We start from the raw sequence: 26,924 nt of genomic DNA, 5'->3' as shown, positions 1-26,924 counted from the left end.
TTAATGACATTTAACAAGCCTGTACCATCAAGACAAAGCTGCCCTCTTAATTCACACCACATCCAACTTCCTGAAGATTCATTCCCTCCACCACCAATTCATTACTCTGACAGCAACGTCCAAACTTCACAGGAACAAAACATCCTGTTTCTCTCGCAGTTGATTACCATTCTGATAGGGGGAAGGAATCACAGGGCTGTATGTGATATCATGCATGTCCTGTGACAATAAATCTTAAATCACCGTACATTTCTCATAGCCAAGTCTAAATCCTGAAGCTTCCTTCTTGGTGCTACTGTTAGGATCATCTTCAGCAGAAGACTATGGTAGTGTTGCCCAAAGAAAAAATAACTAGATTAGTTTAGAAGAAAATTCACTCCATCCTCATTCATAATTAGGTTGGTTCTTGCTTTCTTTTTGGGCCGATTTGGACGATAACATAACGGCTGTGACTCATCAACTGGAAGATGAACTATTGTTGCCTGAGGATTTCAGTGAAAATTGGAATTTCTTTCCTTCCATTCATTCAATTATCTTCAGAATTCTTCACAATCCAAATTTCGATAAACAAAAAAATAGATAAAAACTTTATTCAACTCTAAAGAAGGCTATTTTAAGCATCTTAGTTACTACCTGTAAATCCTTGACTTGGGCAGTTAACTCAAAGAATTTAAAGAAAATTATAGATGGTCAACATTCTATGCAATGCCTTGAGATTAAATTTTCTTTTTAGACATACAGCACGGTATCAGGTCCTTTTGGCCCATGAGTCCGTGCTGCCCAATTACACCCAAACCGACAAACCCCGGTACATTTCAAATGGTGGGAGGAAACCGGAGTCCCCAGGGAAAACCCATGCAAACATGGGGGAGAATGTACCAACTCCTTACAGACAGATCCCCATTGCTATTTCTATAATGGTGTTACACTAACCGCTAGGCCAACTATGCCACCCTAAAGAATTCAATAATTTCCATGGTTCTCCAGGGCTCATTATCTCATTCTGTTGATGGGAAAAAGTCAAAATACAGGGATTAATAAAACTCTAAATTTCTTTTATCCCTATCCTCTGGTAATTGACACTGTTCTTGGAGAAAGGTAACCAAGCATGCATTTATTTCTGGATTTTGCACTTTCCCATTTCCAATGTCACTTTCTGTGAGATGTCATTTAAAAATGGCATGAAACATGTTAGTCTGCAGAGACCGTGATTGTAGTAAAACACACAGAGTAAAAGCTGGAGGAACTCAGCCGGTCTCGGAGCGTCCATAGGAGGTAAAGATATATTACCAACATTTCGGGCCTGAGCCCTTCTTCAAGGTACAAACAAAAAGCAGGCAGGCGTCTGAATAAACACTGGGGAGAGAAAGGGGGAAGAAATGGGAGGGGGGAGGAGTCCAGCCAACAAAATGTGTTAACTGGATGTGATAAGAGGAAAGGAGAGAACTGATTTTGCCTCTATGAAAGGAGACAGAAGTAAAAGAGGAAAGAAGCAGAACTGGGGGAAAGGAAACTGGGGGACGAAGATGGGAGTGCGGAGTTTAACAGAAACCAGAGAAGTTGATGTTAATTTCAACAATGAAAATCCCCATGACTCGACTGCTCTGAGGGCATCATAATCTCCATAAATAAAGTTATTTTATTTGACCAGAATTTTGTAAAAAAGTAATAACTGCTTATCGTGTGAATACAAGCTCACCAATTCCTTGTACAATAATGTGGAACATTTTCAGGCTATTTTAGTGAAATTAAATTATAAGGCATCAGAAACATCCGACAAATCATTTCTTTCCACATTCTTCATAACATGAGAAAGAAAGAGAGAGGTGAAACATGAGTGCAATTTCAAGATTTCCTCTTGAACTCCGCAGTGTGAGCTCCTAGTTTCCTGGAGTAATAACAGAACAAACTTTGGTATTTTCCACCTATAAAATCTCAGTTAATGGCCTTGGATAACCACCAGTCCTCAAATTGTTTAGTGCCTGCCTCTGTTCATTTCACAAGAGGTATGATGAGTGTGTTTTTGTTCAAAAGGAAGAAATGCACTTAGTCAAGGTGCTCAAAACTGGGAATGCAACATGGAAATCTTGAGACTGCCCAAAAGATGCACTGTACAAATTCTAGTGTCTTGATGCCACTTACATCAGGGGAGGGAGCAGGGTAGAGGGATATAGGGGCGTGGAGAGAGAAGAAAAACATGAACATTTTATCCCCGCACATCCTCCAGCAGAGATGACAGATTATTGCGTCTGTCTTTAATTTGCACTTGTGGTTGAAGAATAGTCGCTTCACTGCTGATAAAGATAATTGCAAGCTCCAACCATTGACAAGGTTCGTAATGCAGTTTCCACATCCCAGGCATCCAGCTGTACAAATGGATTCATTTGTTCAATTTGAGCTTCAAATTTTACCAAAGCCAGATATTAGGATTTTGACTTCACTGAATGATTATCCTCAGTTCAAATTTATCCTGTCCTTTTCAGTGAACATCTTGAGTATTTGACTTCTCCGTTTTTCTGCTTGCCTACTCCCCATTCTCCCCCTCTTCCCCATCACTCTGTCTTCTTTCCTCTGCCTCTCCCTCCCTCCCTCCCTTATCCACCTTTCACCTCCTGCCTGTGTGACCGGGCTCCTCTCCCAACCATCTTCCCCCTCCATTTTGTTCGGACACGCCAACATTTTTACATACCTTCGTGAAGGGCTCAAGCCTGAAATGTTGGTTATGTATCTTTATCTTTGCTATATAAAGACTGTTGTTTGACCTGCTGAGTTTCTCCAGTGTTGTTTTTATTTCAATCACAGAGTCTGCAGATTATTGTGTTTTACACCTTGAGTGTTGTGATTTTACAAATGCTGCCATATTTTTCATGCCTTCTCCCCTAAATATGTGACCCTTGGTTTCATCTGAGTGTCACGTGGGGTTGGATTTGATGGAATCACAGAGTCGTGCAATGTTGAAACTGGCCGTTTGGCCCAAAGGATCTCTGCTGACCGCCAAGCACCATTTCACAGCTGTCGAACATTAATCCCACTTTATTCTCTCCATAGCCAAGGAAACCCTTGTAGTCCAGGAAAAACATGAGAACTCCAAAAAGACGTTTCACATCATCTCCTGTGTAAAAGATTTACCCGGGATGCCAACGCTGTAATGCTGCAGGCCCCACCTCCTTCTGCATTGGGATGTCAGGTCCCAATGTAAAAGGTCACATGGATCCAGCTTTTCTTGGTTCATTGTGAAGGCTCCAATCCAAACTGGCCTGGCTTTAAACATGGGTCATTGACACACCAGTTTAGTGGGATCTCTGTGTAAAAGGAGTATATGAATATTAGTCATACTTTTGGTCACCTTGCTAAAGGAAGGATATTATAAACTTGGGAAAGCGTATAAAAGAGGTCCACAAAATTGTTGCTGGGATTAAGGAAGTTGAGTTATTTTGAGAGATTGTGAAAACTCAGTCTGTTTTCCTTAGAGTAAAGGAAGTTGAGAGGAGATTTTTTTGAGGTTTATAAATTTATGAAGGGCATAAGTAAGGTGAGAATCTAAGGCGAGAGGGCATAACTGTAAGGTGGCAGGATTTAGAAGGAACACGAGGGGGCAAAGAGTGATGGGTATAGGGAATGAGCTGCCGGACAAAGTGGTAGATAGAGGCAGGCGTGTTAACTTCCTTTAAGAAAAACTTGGATGAGGTCATGGATCGGAGGTGTGGTCGGGTGAAAGAGATAACGTGGGCAAGTGGGATGAAAGCAGGAGACCATGTCTTTCGACATGGCATAGCCCTGTATGTGGACCTGTCTCCGTGCTCTAAAACGATCACTCCGTGAAGAATCATAGAGCCAAAGGTTCTTTGGCTCAGGCCCAAATCTTCAGCAATATGCAGTGTCTTTATCTCCTTTGGAAACTGAGCTCCTCCAGCATTTCAGTGTGTTTTTACTACAATCACAGTGTCTGCAGCATTTACTGTTTCACAAGAGTGCCAAAGGAGTCAGGCCCAGAATAGTAAAGTTAAGGGGAGTAGTAAATGGCAATAATTCAACCGTCTCCAGCATCTAAATGTTCTGGCAGTTAAAGATCTTCCCTGACTAACTCAGAATAATGCAGGAGCAAAATGAAATGTTTCAGGTCTGACGCTTGTGTCAAGAACCTGTGTGTGGTAGCCATGGTTACTTTAGCCGCGCACTCCAGTGCACTGCATGTCACTGCCCTCCAACGTTTGCTGGTGTCTGCTGTTGCATTGGCTTCATCTTTGGGAATGTGAAGTGACCATAAAATGAAAACTGGGCAAGACGCAGTGCGCAGACACATCACCGGTGTTGAGCTCTACACGTTCCTGCAACCCTTGCCAGGGGGAAGCTATCAAATCATAGCCAAGAAGATAATTGAATGAAGAATTGATTTTATTGCCTGTAATAAAAAGCAGCTCTTATTACCTTTACAAATTACTTGTAATTACGATTGTCTGGAGAGCAGCTTATCAGTCCAGCAGGGAGAAATTAAACAGAAGTACACACTGCAACTTCTCTCTTGAGATTTAACCCCTTTCAATACATTTCTCTGGGGGTTAAGAAGATGAATGTGTGCAGACGACACAGAGCTTAGCTCTTGGCCATCTAAGTGGAAATTCATTGTGTTGAAAAAACTCCTGGACAAAGTGGTTGAAGTTCCCGTCCACATGACCACAAGTGTGCTTTTCCACCCAAATCAAGACACAATCCCTGCACCCCTGAAAGATCAGAACCCGAATCTATTGTCGTGAACATGTCATGAAATTCATTGTTTTGCAGTAGCGCCACAGTGCAAACATCTAGAGAAACTTCCTGACAAAATAAATTAAAAATAGAGCAAGAAAAAGGCAAAGTAAGGCAGTGTCTGTGGTTCATTGTTCATTCAGGAAACACATTTCCTGCAGCCAGGAATATTTCTTTATCTATTGTTTTATAATGATTATCTCTTTTGCTGTCTTGGCAATATAATTTAATTTGTACTGTTGTCATTGGTGTATCTTGCGTACCTGCGGAGGTTACATCAAGAAAGATTTTCAGTGCATGTGTACATTGTACTTGTGTATAGGACAATAAACACCTAATGTCTCATTCCCCAAATCCACGGAGCTCAGGCAAGTCTGGCTAGCGTCAATTTCAGAATACAGTAAAACCCCTGTTATCCGGAATTCAAGTAACTGGCAAAAAAAAGAGGAAAATAAATAAATCGAATTAAAATAAAGAAGGATAAATAAAAATCTAAATAAAAGTTTTAAATTGTAAAATTCAATGTCCTCTGAACAAACTTTTGGTGAAGGTGGGACCAAATACTCAGCCAGCGGAGGGCTGTGTGAAACAGCAATGGGATTGCCCAGCACTAAGAGCTGGTTGATACAACTCGGCATTGGGTGTCTCCTTATCCCCGTTTATTAAGAGTTGCCCCAGTCGGAGGCTTTACCTGTAAACTTGGGGGAGGGGCGTGGCTAATTATAATGTTATTGTTAGTCTTTTAGCTGGCTCCGTGGAGGTGGAGGAACCTGCAGATGTATCGACGGTTAAATATTTTCAAAGAATATGACTGAAAATAAAGTAAAATGTTCTAAGGTTTATATGTTCATGAAAGTGAAATTTGTTCAGTGTAATTACAGTATAGTCTTTTTTGTCTTTTGAAGTGTTTATTCTTAATGCAAAGGCATTCGTTTGCCATTGTAAGAGTCAGTCTCAAGCAACTGGAAAATACACTTATCCATCATTCACCAATCCCCATAGGTGCTGGGTAGCAGGGTTTGACTGTACTAACAGGAGGGAGGCACAGGAAACCATTCAGCTTGCAGACACAACCAAGTGATCTGCTTGCCCAGGGTGATTTGACTAGGGGAAGGCTTGGAATCAAAGGAGGAGAAACCAGATTGCCAGCTGTTCAGGCCAGCAGGTGGCACATTTTCCAGATGTGTACCTGTATGAATGGAATTCCACTGAATTGTTTATTGTCACATTCACCCAGATATAATAAGAAGCTTCGCTTTGTGTGACAGCCAAGGAAGTCAGTCTACACAGCAGGTTATGCAATAATGATAAATGAACAAAACAGTCTCGAGCAGGCCATTCTCAGCCCGTTTTTTTTTTTTTCGGCTCTGGCCCTCTTAGGACTCCACTTTTTAGGCCCCCTTCCCTGTGAAGAAGTCAAGTTTAGTTTTCTTCCGAACCCCATTGGTGTAGATGGTTCTACAAGTCAATACAGCGCAGGCTATAGAGGAATGTATGGTTAAAAACAGAGCAAATGGATCAGTTAGACTCCATTTAAGTCAGGAAAGCTGTCCTTGAATCTGGAAATTTTTTTTTCAAGAAAGTGGATCTTCTTCTTGAGGTAAGAAGAAAGTGTGATTGGGGTGGGATGGTACTTTAATAGGCCATCCTCTGATACAGCAGGGAGTGTAGAGCCAACCGGAAGGGAGATGCCATCGGTCAAGGTTTTATCACCCAAGGTTGATGCTTGACTTCCCTGGGTGGCATTTCTGTCCCAAAATCGGCAATGCTTTTGGTCCAAGCCTTCCACAAACAAGGGAGTTGGACAGGTCATGAAAATGAGCGTACAGCTAACACAGGACCTCTAATAACAAATTACACCAAGGTTCATGATAAACTTGAACTTGCGATGTCAAAGTTAATTGGCCTCTTGTGGGAACATCATCACGGATCCATTGAGCACCAACAGCTGCTGGTAGCATAAAGCTAAAAAAAATCCTCTCCTAGAACTTAGAACTCTACATTTTTGGAAAATTACGAGTGAGCTGAATTAAGATCACCCCTGCTTTAAGGTTATAAGCCTCTTGTGCTTTCCTCTGCATTTTATCATGTTGATGGTTAGGTTATTGCTTTAGAATTGCTGCAAAAATCTGTAACTCCTTCAAAAAAAAAATTAAATGTCCAAAATCAAAAGAAGCCTTCTGTGAACGACTTTCCATGTGATAGCCATGCAAAAGTTTGTATTTTCTAGAATAGGTTCAGTACCTCAGTGAATGGTATGCCAGATATATTCCCTGCAGATTCACTTCATTGTTTTTTTTAAAATTTAGACATACAGCACGGATACACAGGCCCATGCCGCCCAAATGCCCCAATTAACATACAACCTCTGTACACATCTGGTGGGTGGGTGGAAACTGGCTAGCCCAGAGAAAACCCACACAGGGAAAATGTACAAAACTCCCTAGTGTGGGATTCAAATCTGGGTTGCTGGCTTTGTAATAACGTTGTGCTAACTGTGTCTCCCTTGCATCCAACAAATACAATTTCAGAGTGTTGACCAAAGCACATCATAGAGAAGGAACTCAGAACAAGCTCTGTCCTCTTTACTTAAGGGCAATGCTTGACTGCCTCTCTGCAACTGTCTCAAAGCATTGCTGAAGTCAAGAGAAGGGTGAGCACACGACTAGATCGGCAAGATGTAACGGTCTTAAAACTACAATTATGATTCACAGCTACTTGCACAAATAAAATTATCACATGGAGGCCCACAGATCGATTCCACCAATTTCCTTCCTACCACCGTGTTTCAACAATGCGTCATTAGACAAAAAAAGTAGGCTACCTTCAAACTTTCGCCCAAGCATACTTGCAAAGCTGCATTACACATACATTGATGTAACAGTCGCAATTCAAATTGTATGAACCAAAAGTGGTTTTAAACGAGATAAAATGTTGTAAACAATGAATTGATTAGTTGCAATTAATAATCAAGAAGCCACGACAGACAGTCATGCTATTTGACCAAAATACATAGGTGCAGCACTGGATTGATTACTCAGCCCATCAAGACTTCCCCACCATTTGATCACGAGTTTATCCATTTTCACACTCAGCCCGGCCTTCTCCCCATAACCTTTGATGCCCTGGCTAATCAAGACCCTAGCAATCTCTGCCTTAAATACACCCAATGACTTAGTCTCCACAACCACCTGCGGCAACAAATTCTATAGATTTATCAACTTCTGGCTGAAGAAATTCCTCTGCATCTAAGCGGACGCCCTTCAATCCTGAAGTTGTGCCCTCTTGTCTAGACTCTCCCATCATAAGAAACAACCTTTCCTCGTCTACTTTGACATAGATGGAAGCCATTTCCGCCCACATGAGCTCATGGACCAATTCTGCATCCCCATTACATTTCCCTGTACAGTGCAGCCGGCTGTAGTTCTATTTAAAATCCCATGACTATGGGGACTACACCCAAGACGGAGATGCCTTTGATTGGCAGCATCCATAAGGGGTTTCAGATTGCAGGGAAGTGAAGGACTGGTGCCCCCTCCCCCCATCGTCTGAGAAGGAGATGCAGAGGAAGTGATCCTTGGGACGGTGACGATGGCAGTGGACCAGGGAGGAGTTCTGCGGCTGCAGGACTCACCAAACAGCGGGCTGCTGGAGACTCAAGGTAAGGAACTCACATAGGCTGCGGGCTGCTGGAGACTGGCACGAAACTGGCTGGAGGGGTATTAGGTATCAGTGCCAGGATGCAAGAGGACGCCGAGGGTGCTAAAGGGTACTTAATTTTATCGGAGGTTCAGATCTGGAGCTCGGTTTGCCGATGGTTTGGACTGGACTCTGTGCAGCTGTGGAGGTGAATCCACAGACACTTGGTGACTCTGTGGGGGTCATGGTGGAGTGGGGGGGGGGGGGGAGAGACACACTCTCTCTTGTTTCTCTTTCTCTGACTGCAAGAGGTGCTTCAGGAAATTTCTGCCGATGGCGAATCTGTTGGCCTTACAGCAGACAAAATTTCGTGTAATATGACACTGTTTTATTACACGACAATCAACTGAATCTTGAACAATCCCATTAACTTCCCCTCCCAACCCCACTCACCCCACATACTCCAACAAGTTTACAATGGCCAATGAACCCACCAATCTGTGCATCGTTGGAACATGGAAAGGAACAAGATATCCAGGAGAACATGAGGACTCCACAGAGACAGAAGTGGAGGTCAAGGTTAAACCCAGGTGGCTGGAACTGTGAGGCAGTGACTCTACTGCATGCATTGCTGTGTGGAGTCAAAGGGTTATGAGATCACGTCCCAATTCACAAAGCCAAAAGCAACTATACCTCCCCCCCCTCCCCTATTTGAACGCGAGTAACCAAGTGTCGCGTTAAACTGTGCCTAATCCCCTTTGGGTCTCTTTCTCATTTATTGGCACAGCTAACAGAGCTGCTGTCACTTGGTGTCCGAGAGCCAGATTCAATGTTGACCTCACGTGATAGGTGTGTTCCTTCAAGTGATAGGTGTGTCCAAATGGTTTCCTCCAGGTGTTCTGGTTTCCTCCCACATCCCAAAGACATGCCGATCAGTAGGTGAACTGGCCATTGAAAACTCCCCCTGGTGTGTTTGGTGAGTGGTGGAATCTGGGACGAATTAATAGGAATGCGAGGAGACCAAGAAACTGGGGTTAATATAGGATTAGTGCATTCCAAGATATCCCATTCCCCACCACCTCACTTAGTATGCAAGATTTGGGGCGGAACTGTTGGCAGAGCAGTTAGTGCAATGCCTTTATGGCGTTAATGATTGGGACCCTTGCTTTATGTAAGGGTCTCCCCATGACTGCGTGGGTTTTCTCCTGGGGCTCCAGTTTCCTCCCATCCTTTGAAACACACTGTGGGTATAGTTAATAGGGTGTAAATTGGGCAGCATGGACTTGTGGGCCAAAATGGCCTGTTACAGTGCTGTCTGTCTAAAACAAATTAATTGAGCTCAGAGTGTAGACACTATTCTTAGTGCAGTGGTTCTCAAACATTTTTCTTTCCACTTACCTAGCCCCATAATTAATCCCTTACTAACCACAGAGCACCAATGGCAAAGGATGAGTGAAATTAAAAAAAAGTTGAGAGCCATTGTCCAAGTGTATTAAATTATGAGGGACATGGATTGAGTGGACAGCCACCACTCTTTACCCAGACTCAAGGCCAATACCAGAGGATGTCTGTTTAAGGTGAGTGGAGGAAAGTTTGAGGGAGACATCAGAGGTGTTTTTTTTAAAATTACACAGTGTGCTGGGTGCTTGAAATACATTGCTGGGGGTCATGGTTACGGATAATCCAATAGGAACATTTTTTTAATTAAATAGGCTCATGAATTAAAAAAAAATAGGGTTTTATGGACTGTGAGGGAGGGATGGTAGATTAATGTGCTGTAGGTTCATGTAGGTCGGCACAACATTGTGGGCCGAAGGGCCTGTACCACTCCATGCTCATCCTCCTCCCAACTGTTTTTCTGGAGGGGATGGATGGGGAGGGTCTGGGGAATAATGCTGCTTGATACAGCCCCCTCCACTTGTGCTGAAACATGCAAGTTCAGTTGACAAACCAGAGTAATTCCTCACATGAATTCTGTCATCTAACAATTACAATCTTCCCAGCACTCACAACTCAAGGCCACTTTCTCATTGTGTGGGATCCGTGGCAAGATATGATCTGATCATTGGGTCAGAGATGTTCCTTGATGGAACAGAAAACATTGCAGTCAACTCCTTTCTCAGCTTTTGCCTTCATCTCTGCAATGCAGCACACAAAGTAAATGTTTTACCGACGTTGCAAGCCAACATCTGGCTTCCTCACAGCCAACTGTGAACCTCGCCTTGTTGCACTATACATATGAAACACGATGGGCTGCAGATGCCGTGATTCTAGGAAACCCAGTGAAATGCTGAAGGACCTCAGCTGGTCTTTTCAGCATCTATAGGAGACAAAGATATTGTTGACGTTTCGGGCCTGAGCCCTTCTTCGAGGAAAAATCAGAAACTCTCAGGTAACACCTCCCCCCCTCTTTCCCCGTCGTCTCTCCATTCTCTGTCTCCTTTTGCCCAGACGGGATCAATTCTACCCAAGTCCCTTATCATATCCAATGAACACCTTTTGTTGGTCTGGATTCCTCCCCCATTGTTTGAATTCCAATACTTTCTCACATATTGAAAGGGTCAGGCTAGAAACATCATCAATAATATCTTTTGTCACTGAAAATTCCTCTAGAATTCCCCCCCCCACCCCAGGGTCAGGAACAGCTGCTCCCCCTCCAGCATCAGAGTCCTCAACGACAAGCTCCATCAACAACTCATTTCAGGACTCTTGTGAATTTCATTGATTTTTTTTGGTTCTCTCTGAATTGTACAGTCATTTTGTTTACATTTGTTATCAGTTTACAGTTCTTTGTTTGTTTACAACAGTTTTACGCTGTATAGTTTACTTTTAGGTCTACCAATTAGCAGCAAATCTGGAAAAAGGAACGTCGGGGTTGTAGGTGATGTCAGGTATGTTTGCTGACAATAAATCTGAAATCTCTTTACTGCACTAAATCTGGGCTTCTGCAACACAACAGGGCTGTCTGCACTAGAGCAGTCATCTGTATCTTGCACTAGGTGAATATTTATCATTCCTCCATCTTTTTTATTTGTCGCTTTTTAAATTCAATTTCTGTGCACCAGTCTAGCCTGTTCTTTTTAAATAAAGTAACTTCAGCTGCAGCAAGCAAGAACGTTGGTGGCTTGTGCACATTGTCCAAAGTTTCTGACAACAATTTAGTTGTTACCGAACAACAAACAACGCAGCGACCCTGGATCAATATTATCCCCCCACAACTGGCAAAATCTCAACGGGACACTCCACAGATACCACAAGACCAAACAAAGCCATAAAATGGAAAGGCCCACCGTGATATTTTCAATGCTGCCAACATCCCAAAAGGCTAAACGACTGCATTAATCCACCATGTCTCCCACAAACCTCTGCCCTCGAAAGAGCGAAGATTTCCACTGCACGTATGACATAATCAAATACTCTTGTGTACACCTCTGCAGGAATTGGGCAGTATAACATGTCTATTTTACTTAAAGAGAAAAAAGATCATGTCACTAAATTGAAAAAATGGTAATAATTTCTTTATAAAAATGAAAACCTCATCTGTTCCTTATTCCAAATGAAGATTGCCATTAAATTCATCAACAGAACTTAGAATAAACATTGTCAGTGCTTTTTATTGTTCTCTTTCAGATTATGTGGGAATGGTTTGGTTTGTGACCTGATTTAATTCTGCTTATGAAGAGGACACAATGAAGGAGATTAATGGTTTCTTCCAATTCCATTTTTAAAAAGTTGCACCTTCATTGTAATATTTGCACAGTACGTTCATGTGTAATTAAGGAGCTATGCAAGCTGGAACAGATAACCCAAATGTAGCCAACCATTTCCATTCCAAGTAATACTCACATGTCTGTCCATCACCTTGTGTACTATCCCACCCTGATCACCCATAAATTGGAGGTGCACCTTACTTTCCATCTGAGCACTCTCCAGCCAGATGGGATGAACATTGACTTTTCTGCTTTCTTCTAAACCTGCTCACCTTAACTTTCCCCTCCTCCTTTCCTGTCTTTCTGCTTCCACCTCCCTTTCCCTTCACCCACCTAGCCATTCTCCCCTCCCTCATTGCTGCTGTTCCCTTCCTCCTATCTCCACCGATCATCTCCTGCCTTTGCCACCCCCTTCCTCCAGCCACTCTTTTGTTTGGATGCTTGTGGCATTTTCTCATACCTTGATGAAGGGCTCAAGCCCAAAATGTCTGTGTATATCTTTGCCGTTGCTACATAAAGGACACTGTTTGACCTGCTGAGCTTCTCAAGTATTTTATATTTTTACTTCAACCACAATGTCTACAGATTTTCTTGCGCATATTTGACTTTAGGCTCTCAGTTGTATTTCCTAGAAAGGTTGAATAGGGTGGGATTGTATCTGCTTGCATTTGAAAGATTGAGAAGCTCATCCCAAGGATCACGTCATGATGGATTAGAGAAGATTTTTCCTCTTGTGGGAGATGTAGAAATAGAGGAAAGTACAATTCTGCAGACACCCTGATTGAAGTAAAAACACAAAGCAGGGGGAACTCAGCAGGTCAAACAGTGGTCTTTATATAGCAAAGATACAGCTAGATAACCAACGTTTTGGGCTTCAGCCCTTCATCAAGGTATGAGAAATGTCATACATTAAATGCTTTTTTTTTCTCCTTCTAGGGATTACGTATTTTTAAAGTAGTGGTAACTTTCAATATTTTTAAGACAGGGGTACAGAAATTCTAGATAAGCAAAGGAACAAAATATTATTGAGGATGGGCAGAAATGAGATTACAATCAGGTGGCTCAGCCATAATTTTATGGAGGGGTGGAGTAGATATGAAAGGACAACATCATGCTCCTAGTTGGTACTTTTATTTGTTCACTTCAATACTGTTGTTTTGTAAGGATTTATAACATTGGAGATAAAATTCTACAGTGAATGCATTCGACAGACCTGTTGTTCCAAGGGTGTATAAGCGGGCAAGGTGTTCAAACTTATTTAAGCTTCATTTTGTTTTTAGTTTGCACTCAACAATTCAAACTAATTAATCTGTGTCTGTGTGGGGACTCTCTTTTGCTTTTTTCTCTGACTGTTAGAGGCACTTAGACAATTCCTGCCAGTGGCAAATCTGTTCTGCGGCAGGCAAAAAGAAATTTCATGTAATACGACATGTATTATTATGACAATAAAATGAATCTTGAATTTACATTTAATAACGTTGCCTGCTTGTTCAATTGCCAACACCAAATTGTGATCACAAGCAAATTCTTTCTTGACCCAGAAAACTGTTCATTGCACATGTATGAATAACAGACTGCCAAAAACTGTTGGATATCAGTGGAGACATTCAACCCCATCTCTGACACAGAAAAGGAATTAATCTCAGCAAAATTTGGCTCTCAGGAGTTTGCCGAAGGATAATTCATTCAGTGTCAACGCTTCCTAATATTTTTTTAAGATATCCATGATATTGGCTATGTTAATTATTACAATTCTGGTTTTCAACTGATTGTATAAAAGGTTAAGTTCAAGTTTATTATCATCTGACTGTAGAGCTAGATGAGATAACATTTTTCCAGACCACTGCACACACATACACACACAATGCACATCACAACCTGTGGGAAGGAGCTATTTCCCTGCCTGGCAGTCCTGAATTTGATGCTCCTGTACCTCCTTCTTGATGGCAGTGGGTCAGAGATACTGTGTGCTGGGCCATCTTTCAACCAACATCAATTTGAAAAAGGCATTCTTTGTTTTTCTCTGTTAAAATGCAAGTGTGTATTCAGCACAAAATTCTGAACTTTTGAAGTTCTGAAGTACTAGCACAGAAGAGCTGTATAGACACAGGTTGGAAATTCTCACGGGCTGAGGAGCCCACACACTCTGCTGTCATGTTCTGTGTTGCACATTCTAGACCAGCCATTTTCAACCTTATTTTGGCAAGGGCCCCCTTTGGGGTCAGCTCAATGTTTATGGGCTCCTTTCCCTATTAAGTAGTCAAGTTTTTTTTTCTGTATTTCTCTCTTACTGACTACATAAAAAAATATGAATTATATTCCGTCCCGTCCCCCCAAATGTTCTGTGGCATCCGGGGTTGGGGGTGGGGGTGCACGGTGCCCGTTGAGAATGGCTGTAGAGCAGCATTAATATCAATTGCAATCAATGGACTCATTATTGAACCACACCAGCAAACCTTGCACTCGCAATTTTATCAAATTGCTGCTTACCTGAGGCAGCATTCGATGACTGGAATGAGTCTGAATTCACACGCTGGACATGCTCCTGCCTTGTGATGTGCTTTGTTTCTTATCGGTCCCCTCTCATTGTGCATGACATTATTATATTGTAAATTTCCACAATCCATTTGTCTCACTGAGCACTCGAAGCTTTTATTCTGTAATGTGCAAGTAGCTGACTTTCACATGCTTACCTGTTGGACACATCGTAGAGATAGAGATGCAGGTGCCACGAAACTCACGCCTCCAGCTGCTCCCCCTCTCCATCAGACTCCTCAACAACAAACTCAGTCAGGGACTCATTTAAGGACTCTACAATGTTAACATTTAAGAATTTGGACAGGTACATGAACGGGAGGTGTATGGATGGCTAGGACCGGGTGCAGGTCAGTGGGGCTAGGCAGAAAAATAGTCTGGCACAAACTAGAAGGGCTGAAGAGCCTGTTTTTAATGCTGTAACCTTCTATAGTCTCTTACTTTTGCACTCTTTTTCTCTCTACTTTGCACAGTTTCTTAATGCGTGTATGTTGTGTGCAGTTTTTTTTGATGAAGCCTGAAACATTGGTTACTTACGTATCTTTATCTTGGCTTTTTCAAGTACATGGTTTGACCTGCTAAGTTTCTCCAGCATAGTGTTTTTACTTATTTATTTAAGGAGGGTTCAGGCCCAAAATATCAGTAATATATCTTTACCTCCTATGGATGCTGTGAGATGGGCCGAGTTCCTCCAGCATTCCTGTGGGTTTTAACTACATTGAACATGGACTTAGTCCTACTGAAATGTCACCAGTTCAACACTGGACTGCCAACATCTAGCCTTGTAGAAGTATTCTGCTTGTCAGGAACAAGGGTCCTGACATCCTGACCAATATTCATCAGTTGTTCAGCATTAATTAAATAGCAACTGTTCCACTGATAAAATTCCCAAATTTTAATAAGGTGTTTCCCCAGTAGCTTCCCAAATGCTGAGTGAAACAAGCAGAGCAAACTGCCCAGTTCTTCTCTGCAGAACATGTGGCAGCAAAGATTCAAGATTCCTTTATTGTCATGCAATAAAACAAATGTCATATCACAAGAAATTTGCTTAAGATTCACCATCAGCAGAAATTGCCAGCCGCTTCTAATAGCCAGAGAAAAAGGAAACAAGACTGTCCGAGTGTCCATGGATTAGCCTCCAGTGCCCTTTCAGCCTTCGCAGCCGCACAGACCCCAGTCCAAACCATTAGCAACCTGAGCTCCAAATCCAAACCTCTGACACGATCAGGAAGCCCTCGCCTTCGGCACCCAAGTTCCGATAGCTGGTACTACCTTCTGCCAACCACGAGCCAGTCTGCAGCAGTGCAGAGCCTGGTGTGAGTCCTTCGATCACAGCAGCCTGCTTGGATTCCTCGTCCCGCGAGCCTACAGCATGAGGCCTGTGTCTTCCTCAGCTGCAGAACCCCTCACTGGTCTGGTGCCGTGGATACTGTCCCTTGGGTCATTTCCTCTGCTTCTCCTTCTCAAACGGGGGCATGATCTCCCCGTTTTCTGGTGCCCTACACCAGTCTTCTGCTTTCCCAGAGTTTGCAACTTCTCGAAGCTTTTGCCAACCATAGACGCCGAAATCACAGGCCCAGATGCATCTGTCACAGGATTTTGAGATAAACCACCGTTGGCTCCTTTAACGGGCCGTTTAAAGCTTGTACAGAGCCCCCAGGAGTTGGAATTGGTGGTAGAACCCTACGGAGGAGCGCTGCGCCTCCACGCCTCACTCTGCAGGTCCACTGCTGTTGTTGCAGCAGATCCAGCACACCGCCATTTAGAATCCCAGTAATTCTAATTGAATGGGGAAGTTCGGCTGTGAGGGAGAAGGGCAAGTACAATGTGCATTTAGATTTTATAGTCATAAAGTTCTCCAGCACCGAAACTGGCCCTTCTGCCCACCTTGTCAATGCCAAGCAAGCTAGTCCCATTGGTTTGACTTCACCCCATTTCCCTCCAACCTATCCTGCCAATGTATCTGTCCAAATGTCCTTTGGGACAGTGCTACAATTGTCGCAACCTCTACTATTTCCTCTCGATCTCTATACACCCACTGTATTTTGTGTGAATAAGGTGCCCCCCCCCACCCCTGTCCCTTTTAACTCTTGATGCTAGATATGCGGTAAGTAAGGAGACGGGACTTGCAAAGATGTGCTATTCATCACCCCATAGTTGTAGATAGCCTGCAGTTCAGTTTAGGCTGCAGGCAGTCTGCAATAATGTCATGGGGTGGCGCGGATACTTCCGAATGGGAATGAGTCACTGATTTCCATTCTGAACTTTCTACACAGACTGCACTCCGGTAATTTTACAAAAATTTCCTATTAGCAGCGGCTGTGTAAAAACCATATTAAACTCCCCCTATCCTGGGGGGATAAAAGGGCTATTTACTTTACCAATGCCCTGTGATTTTTCTAAACCTCCTCGGCCTCCTGCGCTGCAAGGAGACAACTCCCAGCCTCTCTGTATAATTCAAGCCAGGCATTCCTGCTAGGATTCTTGTGAATCTTTTCTGCACTCTTTCCAACTTCATGGCATCTTTTCTAAAGGTGGCTGAACCAAAGAAAATGTGCACAAGCATGTTGGAGAGCCACAGACATTTGCTCACTTTGGGTGGTGAGGGGCTGTCATGTGGCTTTAATAATTCCGTTTGTTGTTATAGTAACAGCGCCACAATCAAGACAAGAAAGAGAAGCAAAAGAGACCCTCTTCAGACACAGAGTGCACATGGATCCCGCCACCCCGCCAATGTCGTTGCCGCCTTCTGCGACCCTGTAACCCCACAAGGCCTCCTGTCTGGCACAGCGGTGAACCCATGCGCGAGGCATCCAAGCCGTGCAGCCTTGACCCCTGGTTCTGAATGCTTGAAGCATTAGGAAGCTGTCAGCTTAACCATTTACCAAAGAATTCTGGGCCAAAGTCAGGAGACTCTCAGCCAACCAGTAGGCAGCTGCCTTACCTCAGATATTTGTGCTCAATTACCTCCTTCAGACAAAGAGAGGATTTAGTGGACGGATAAAGCTCAGGTAAATTTGCTGCCATGCTGATAGAGTTATGGAACTCCATATCATAGTCCATGCTGACCAGGTAAACCCGCTTTGCCTTCATTCACCCCATATCTAAACCTTTCATAAGACCATAAAACATAGGAGCAGAAACAAGCTTCTCCCCATCACCTTTGATGCCCTGACTAATCAAGAACCCATCAATCTCGGTCTTCAATGCGCCCAATGACCCAGCCTCCACAACTGCCTGTGGCAACAAATTCCACAGATTTACCACCCTTTGGCTGAAGAAATACTTCCGCATCTCTGTTCTCAGCAGATGGCCTTCAATCCTGAACTTGTGCTCTCTTGCCTTAGATTCTCTTATCCATCTACCTGTCTAAATGCCCTTTAAATGTTACAACTGTCCCCCCGTTCTACCATTTCCTCTAGCAGCTCATTCCATATACCCACCACTCTCTGGTCACTGTTGCATCTTTCCCATCACACCTTAACTTTATGCCCTCCAGAGATGAACTGAACCATTAACTGTTCCTCTAATCACACACACACACACACACACACACACACACACACACACAGGGGTATTTAATAGAAAAGTACAAGCCAATATTTGCTGCCCCCACTTTGATATGCTGGTCACTGTTTAAAAATAAGGTCATAAGAGCATAAGCAATAGAAGCAGGACTCGGCCATCTGGCCTGTTGAGCCATTCAATAAGATCATGGCTGATCTGACCATTGACTCAACTCCACCAACCTGCTTTTTCCCCATATCCCTCAATTCCTTTTTTATGTAAAAAATCTATCTAACTGAACCTTAAATATGCCTGTATGAAACAGGGAAGAGATATTTTTCAAGGAAGGCTTGTCTTTGCAATTTTTCTTCAGAGCCAAGTGAACACAGACTTTGCTTTTGAAGGGGAGGTGGATGGATCTTGGGAAGGGAGGTGATACAAGGTTTCTGGGAGGGAATGAGGAGGTGAGGTTACAGTCAATTCAACCATGATCTCATTGAATGGTGGAGCAACTTTGGGAGCTTGTGAAATCTAAACCTGTGGCTAACTCGTACATTTATAGTCACTGAACTATTTCTTTAATCTTATTTTAACGAGACAGTGGAGAAGGACGTCCTTGCGACCCATGAAACCCACGCTGGCCAATTACATCCAATTAACCTACCAACCTCATTTGTTTTGGAGGGTGGGAGGGAACCAGAGGATCCAGAGAAAACCCACGGAGGTCAGAGAGAATATACAAACTCCTTTCGGACAACGGCAGATTCGAACCCAGGTCACTGGTGTTGTAATCGTGTGGCATGAACCGCTGCGCCAACTATGCTGCCCATAACAACTGAAAATATGTCACAGGAACATGACCAGTATCATAAAAGATTCACACCCAAAGCATGGACCGACCATTTCCACCCATGGATGCTGTCTGACCTCCAACAATTCAATGCTGCTGACTTCCAAGGTTTTCTGTTCAATTATAAATTCCTTGCTAATGCAAGTACATTAAGAGGAAAGACAAGAAATCCACAATGTCCTTTCAGAGAGAGGGGTTTAAAACAGGACTTGAATGTGGAGCTCCGGGCAGCCCTCTCAGTGCCCTTCCAATCATGTGCTGTATGGTCCTCAGCTTAAACTGGAGACAGCAAGCACTTCCTTCTCTTTAATCTCTATAAGTTCCATGACCTCACTGCTTGTTTTCCTTACTTCCCACGACTCTGTGCCTGGTTTCCTGAGTGAACAGTGATGAAAAAAAAATTACGATTCCCCCATCCTTTTTGGCTTCAGACTACTCTGATCTTTAAGGGGACCAATTTTGTCCTTTACTATCCTTTTGCTTTTAATGCACCTGTAGAAACCTTTAGGATTTTCCTTCACGTTGTTTGCCAAAGCAACCATCTTCTTTTAGCCTTCCTGATTTCTTTCTTGGGGTTTTTCTTATATTTTCTATACTCCTCGAGTACATCATTTGCTCCATATTGCCTCTACCTGCTCTACATTTCTCTCTTCTTCTGAACCAGATCCCCAATATCCCTCAAAAACCAAAGTTCCCTAAGCCTGCTAACCTGGTCTTTAGTTCTGACAGGAGCATACAAACTCTGTCTTGTTCCCTAATATGAGATTCAATGTTGTACTCTCCCTAGATGGGATATATTGATTTAGAAAAAATTCCTGAACACATTTGACAAACTCCAAGCCATCCAGCCCTTTTACTGTGTGGGAGTCCCAGTCAATATGTGGAAAGTTTAAAATCTCCTACTATCACAATTTTGTTAGATGCAACTGTCTGCTATCTCTCTACAGATTTGAATCTCCAATCTTGCTGACTATTGGACGCCATGAGTGTGGTCATTCCTGATCCTCAGCTCTACCCATGTAGCCTCAGTAGACAAGCCCTCTGGTCTGTCCTGCCTGAGCACAGCTGTGATATTTTCCTTGATGAGCAATGCCACTCCTCCCCCTTTCATTGCTCTCCCCCCACCCCCCCCCCCCCCCCCCATTCTATCACCTGCTATACATTTCTAAAGGAACATGCAAAAACTAGGCAGTTGCCTGAATTAAAGACTAGGGTGAGAAAGGGGGAAGACTGGGAGGGGGAGGAGTCCAGACCACAGACAAAAGGTGTTAATTAGATGAAAGGTGAGCAGACTTTTGTGTCACATTCAGTCCCTGTAGATCTTTTGGTGGAGGGAGGACAGGGGATGTCACAGAAACTACAAGAAGCAAAAACATTTATCTCCTGCAAACTTTGCTTTGGGCTTCCTCCAATCTGCAACCTCAGTCTGCCTTCACTCACTCAGTAAATGAGAATGAGACACTGAAATGCAAGCTCTTTGTTAATGCAACCCAGTGGCCACCTATTTCAATTTCCCATCCCATTCCCTTGTTGATATGTCTGCCCATGGTCCCATGCACTGCCAGACGGAGACAACCCATAAATTGGAGGAACACTTCATCATCCGACTGGGTACTCTCCAACCAGATGGCATTAATATTCATTAAAAAATGCCCCCCTTCTTCTCCCAGCTCTGTCTCCTTGCACACAAACATTATAAATTCTTATCTCGTCCCTTATCATATACAATTAACACCTTTTGGGGGTCTGGGTTCCTCCCCCAACCAGCACTGTCTGAATTCAGAGACTGTCAGTGAGTTCCACAGTGTGATCATGTTATATGAGTGAGTCCCACAGTTGGACCTTGTTGAGTCCAAGGTCCAAGAAGTTTCCTGCTTCTGGCTTCTTGAAGAAGGCCTCAGGCCCAAAACATTGGCCATACATCTCTGTGAGAACGGCTGAGTTCATCCAAGATTTCAGTGATTTTTATACTGTCACAACATCTGCAAACTTTTATGTTTCACTCTGTTAACTTTCTCTGTCAAAAGTACAATTTAAATCTGAGCACAAAGGAAAACAAATGCAACCCAGTCTGGCAAAAGATGTATGTACTTTCTACTCCAAAGGACGATAAAAATAAAAGATAAACATTTATGTACTGTGCGGCAGGTGCTGTAAAGGCTCTAACATTTGTTTGAATTATGGTCCCCATTTTAATGCAAGAAATGTGCCAAAGCAAGTTTTCATAAATAACGTGCTCCGAAGAAGACAGTCTGACGGAGTAAAATTAAGCAAAGGGTATATATCACACAAGGCATCAGGGACTAATTCCTTCCCCTTCCTCAGACCCCCACAGCCACTTCTTCCTCTGTACTGCAACGGAATGCCACCATAGATCACCGAGCACAGCAAGAAATTTTCAAGTCTTTATTGTTACCGACGTTTGCTACTTAAATATAGAAAATAAATAAAAACATAACTGGAAAATCTTTGAAGGCAAGACACCTTTTTCTTTGCAAGTCATCTGATTCTTCACCAAGACTCTAAGAGTTGAGATTCCGGTGGTTGATCATTTTACCAAATATTTTAAATCTTTTGAGAGGTGCAGTTGACTGAGAAGCTACCCCTAAATCCAAACGTATCATTTATTGCAGATAACACACAGTTCATAGTTGTGCATTACTTTCTGTGAACTATCTGTCCAAATATTGCACCCCTACCATCTGAAGGATTTGTCAGGGTGAATTTCATCCATCCCCCTCATTCTTTTGGAACATTTATTTGGTCATAGTTTCTCCAGCAGCCAATGTTTGCCTCCCTTGCCTCTCCTCAATTTATATTTCCAAGATCAGATATCATCTCAGTGCTGCACTTTCTCAGGGGAAATAATAGCATTTTACAGATAGAGTGATCAATCCGGGATTGCAGCACTGCAGAAGTGGACCAGTCTCTCACAAATATGACCTTTGTTTTACTTGCTCAGAGAGAGGAAGGGAAAGAGAGAAAGAAAAGGAAAAGTGGGAGAAAAGGGAAAGAGGATTACACTAAGGTGCAAAGTGAAACATCCTTCGAAAAAAGGAGACGAATTTAGAGCAGACTTCCAATCCCAGTTGAAAGAGAACGACCTACTTGGGGGAAGTCATCATTTACAATTTTTCTCTTTCACAGACACTGCTCATTAAATCCGTGGGAGAAATGTGAAGGAAAGTTGGCATTTTGTGCGACAACGCAGCAGTGTCGCCGAGCTGGATGCCGGCGAGGGCTGGACGGACGACAGTGCCCCCTGACTGGCTTTGATCCCCGGACACGAGTGTGCTGCCCGGCCCCAGAGTCAACCGTTCCAAGCAGCAGCTCGCCCCCACCGTGGTCCGTGCGGCGTGGAGAACCAGTGCTCCAGCGGGCACCCTCAAAACCACAGGACGCGCCCGTAGACCCGGCTCAGGTAACGTGGCAGTGCCCACCTTCCAGCCCAATAATTAACTCAACCGTGCTAGAAGAACCTTTTTCGACATCTGGCAACACTGAACTGGCCCAGCCCCGCTTTCTGTGTTGAAGGGGTTAAACCGGCGGTCCACTTACTCCAGCAACAAGACTCTCGCTTCACATACAATCCCATTGTGAAGAATGTATGAAACTGGCTGGAGTTCTGCGATATTTTGAATTCCAACAATCCTCTCCCACAGAGGTTTAACAATGAAAAGAAAACGTGGGGTGGGGGGATTAGCGTGGCTCGGTGACCCCCCCCCCCTACCCTGATGGCTCTTGCAGAGGTCGGTCCGAAACCAGCAAAGAGAGGGTGGGAACTTCACAACCAGGCGAACAGTCCGGATGGAATGAGGGGGGGGGGGGGGGGGGGGCAACGCTTCAACCCGGGGATGGTGATGAATTCACTCCTTTGCATAGAAGTGTGAAAACCCTTCTGCTTGGCTTGTTCATCAGCGAGAGAGCTGATCGCCAAACTTGCTGAAAGGTTCGAGGAGCCAGTAGCAAAACACCATCGTCCGCAGACACGGGGGGCGAAGTAAACTCCGCAGGTCAAACTTGAAGACCGAGCGCAACGCGCAGTCTGTCTGTCGGACCAGCCGAGATTCTCCAGCACCCCCCACCTGCAAAGCTTCCCTTTCAACCCCGCTCCTTCATTCAGCGAGCGGCGGAACCCACTCACTCCCACCCAAAGCGCCCAGATCACTCTCGTCAGTGGCACATCGGAAAGCAGAGCGATCGCTGCACACGGCTGGGATGAGACGGGGTCTGTCCTCAGCCACCCCCTGTTTCCAGGCAGTGGCCGGCGAGACACGGCCGGGGGCGGCATCAGTGCCCTGGACCCTTGTGTGTGAGATTGGGGGGGGGGGGGGGGAACGAGGGCCACTTTCATCTTCATTCATCCAACCTTGTGCTGCCGACACGTCTCCCCGAGTCACAATGTCTCGATCCAAGATTTTTTAAAAAATCAACCCGTCTTACCAGAGGGTCCTCGAAGACTCGGGTGCAGATAACCGGGACCCTGAACGGCGGCTCCTTGTTGAGGCTTGGATTATATCCTAGATCGGGAAAGAAATTCAGACGGTTAAAATGCGCTCTCCAGACTCTTTCGGCTGCCCTGCCCACCTCCCCCCCCCCCCCCCCCCCTTCCCATCCGCGCACACACTCACAGGGCTCCTCGGCGACCTGATTTTCTGTCAGGATCGCCTCGATCTGTTCCGCCCCTCTCTTTCCCGACCTACCTGCCGACCTCCACCAGCTAAACTTGGACTCGACTCATGTTGCCACACTCTCTCTGGCCCTTGGTAACTCTGGAAAGACTCCCCTGCCTCGGCGTGACCGATTACACCCCCCCCCCCCCCCCCAATGTATATAATAGACCTGTGTGACCCCCTCGCTCTCAGTTCAAGTTCTCGAACAGCACACAGCGCGTCCCATTCATAGGGAGAGAACACCTACGTGCAACGGTGGGGTCAGGGCAACCTTTAACTCATTCGTCGCTGACTTTCAATGTCTAAACTGAACCCATTCACAGTCCAAGTTTTGTTGCTTGCAGAGGGAGCCTCTAAAGCTCCCCCCCCCATGTCTTGAGGTTTGCCACGTTGAGTTAACACATTCTGTGTCACGCAGACACCGCTAGAACGACACAATGGAATGTTTCTGGAAAGAGAAAGGTGGCTCATGGCTGAAGTTATCGCGTCAAATTGATATAATGACTCAATACCGATCACCTGGAGAGTAATTGGGGAGCGAGTGAGGAAGGATTAAAAAGACAGAAATGCTGGAGGAAAGCAGCAGGTCTCGCAATGTCCTGAGGAGGTGGAGATGCACAGTGTGACCGACGTTGGGGCCCGAGCCCTTCTTCAAGGTATCAGCAGGCAGGCGTCTGAATTAAGGACTGGGGTGAGAAGGAGGGAAGAACGGAAAGGGGCGGAGATCGGATCAACAAGAGGTGTTCATTGCAGACGTTAAGAGAAAAGGTGAGAATTGATTTTGGCTCTGGGAAAGGAGTCAGAGGGAAGGAGTTGAAGAGAGAGAGAGAATACAAACGAGAACATTACAGGAAAGGAGATAAAGGGAGAAAGATCAGTGGGGGTGGGGTTAACAGAAATTGGAGCGATCAATGTTAATGTCATGTCGTGCCCAGACTGAAGATGAGGTGTTCCTCCAATTTGATGGTTCTCTGGGATGTCAAGTTTAATGTCATGGAGACAACATTTGCGATCCTTTGTACATTCTGCAAAGGCACACAAGAGAGCGAGAATACCATGCACTTTAAATTGTCACCAGCTTCACCAAAGACTGGGTTTGAGAAGTCTGAGGGTTCCAATATCTCCAGAGGCTGCTGGTACAATGGGCAGCTTCTTAATGGTGTCATTTTACAGACTGGTCCAGTGCAGTGGAGTTAATGTTCATCATCAATCTCAGCAAACATTCTCCAAAACATGATATTTGTTCAGAGTTCATCCCTCCTTCAAAACTGAAGTTCCCTCAGGTAGATGAGCATGAGAATTTATTGTTCTATGCCTCAGGACAATGCACAGATGTACCAAAATTCTTCCTTGTTGCAGCCACACAAGAATGGAAGATACCCCATCCACAATAGTATAAAATTTACCACAGTGTGCCATGGGACAAAAAAAAACTGAAAGGATAAATATTCAAAGTTGCCGAATACTCCTCATGCCCCACCCACCTTTCACTCCCAAACTATTTGCCAGCTAATAATTACAGTACCGTGATATTAATTTCTGCAACAAATACTTCCTTCTACTGGAGGATTTCAAGCACAGGATTGATGGAGTATCGTCAGAAGCTGGACAACCCAGGAAACATCTCCACAAAAGTTCCATTGTTCTTCATTGTGAAAAATAAAATTTTCCTCATTTATCTCCCTTGTCAATTCTGCCACACAGGATGATAAAGTAGTTAAGAGGGCTTATGGTATGGTGGCCTTAATTAATCGGTGGATTGAGTTTAGGAGTAATGAGGTAATGTTGCAGCTCTATAAAACTCGGGTTGGGCTACACTTGAAATATTGTGTTCACTTTGGGTCAGGAAGGATGTGGAAGCGATGGAGAGGAGATTTACCAGGATGTTGCCTGGATTGGAGAACTTGTCTTAATGTCTTATGAGGCAAGGCTAACAGAACTTGGATCTTTCTCTTTGGATCAAAGAAAGAGGAGAGGGGACTCTACAGGATTATGAGAGGCATAGACAGGGTTGACTGCCAAAACTTTTTAAAATCCTGGCCAAGATAAGCAAGTACCTGAGGACATTTGTACAAGGTGAGGAGAGGCAAGTTTAGGGATGTCAGGGGGAAGTTTTTTTAAAATACACAGAGTTGTGGTTGCCTGGAATGCATTGCTGGGGGGGGGGGGGGTGTGTGGTGGAGGCTGGTACAATAGGCACATTTATAAGGCTCTTAACAGGCACGTGGATCAAAGAAAAATAGAAGGTTGTGTGTGTGAGGTAGGGAAGATTAAGAGTGTCGAGTAGTTTGGCACATCATCGTGGGCCAAGTGGCCTGTCCTATGCTGTATTGGTCTATGCTCTAGGACTGTAGACGTACCTCAAGCACATGCATATTCTGGACACTATTTGAAAATATGCTTTGGAAGAGAAAAGATCCTTTTACTGGTGAACTAAATCAAAAGTTTACTTATCTCGGCTGCACCATTTCATCGGATGCAAGGATCGACAACGAGATAGACAACAGACTCGCCAAGGCAAATAGCGCCTTTGGAAGACTATACAAAAGAGTCTGGAAAAACAACAAACTGGAAAAACCTCACAAAGATTAGCGTATACAGAGCCGTTGTCATACCCACACTCCTGTTCGGCTCCAAATCATGGGTCCTCTACCGGCATCACCTACGGCTCCTAGAACGCTTCCACCAGCGTTGTCTCAGCTCCATCCTCAACATTCATTGGAGTGACTTCATCACCAACATCGAAGTACTCGAGATGGCAGAGGCCGACAGCATGGAATCCACGCTGCTGAAGATCCAACTGCGCTGGGTAGGTCACGTCTCCAGAATAGAGGACCATCGCCTTCCCAAAATCGTGTTCTATGGCGAGCTCTCCACTGGCCACCGAGACAGAGGTGCACCAAAGAAGAGGTACAAGGACTGCCTAAAGAAATCTCTTGGAGCCTGCCACATTGATCACCGCCAGTGGGCTGATCTCACCTCAAATGGTGCATCTTGGCGCCTCACAGTTCGGCGGGCAGCAACCTCCTTTGAAGAAGACCGCAGAGCCCACCTCACTGATAAAAGACAAAGGAGGAAAAACTCCACACCCAACCCCAACCCACCAATTTTCCCTTGCAACCGTGTCTGCCTGTCCCGCATCAGACTTGTCAGTCACCAATGAGCCTGCAGCAGATGTGGACATTACCCCTCCATAAATCTTTGTCCGCGAAGCCAAGCCAAAGAAAAAGAAATCAAAAGTGACATACAACAGAAATTTGGAAG

General features: G+C 44.3%; 1 protein-coding gene and 1 long non-coding RNA gene across 5 annotated transcripts in view; one reads left to right on the top strand and one right to left on the bottom strand.

Moving 5' to 3' along the window:
- The window catches only part of LOC138748778 (uncharacterized), a 404,609-nt gene extending 380,582 nt beyond the window's left edge, over positions 1-24,027 (bottom strand). The window contains exons 1-2 of the long non-coding RNA XR_011348245.1: positions 23,908-24,027; positions 23,431-23,507 (exon numbers count right to left, since the gene is read on the bottom strand). This is a non-coding gene — a long non-coding RNA (uncharacterized lncRNA). The remainder of the gene's footprint in view (positions 1-23,430; positions 23,508-23,907) is intronic.
- Positions 1-26,924, top strand: part of usp6nl (USP6 N-terminal like) — a 955,431-nt gene that overhangs the window by 588,642 nt on the left and 339,865 nt on the right. The gene's annotated exons all lie outside the window — the stretch shown is intronic.

Source organism: Narcine bancroftii, chromosome 13 (genome assembly GCF_036971445.1).
Source record: "Narcine bancroftii isolate sNarBan1 chromosome 13, sNarBan1.hap1, whole genome shotgun sequence".
Classification (NCBI taxonomy): domain Eukaryota; kingdom Metazoa; phylum Chordata; class Chondrichthyes; order Torpediniformes; family Narcinidae; genus Narcine; species Narcine bancroftii.
Note: the sequence above shows the minus strand (reverse complement) of the source record. Positions and strands in the feature narration are given on the sequence as shown.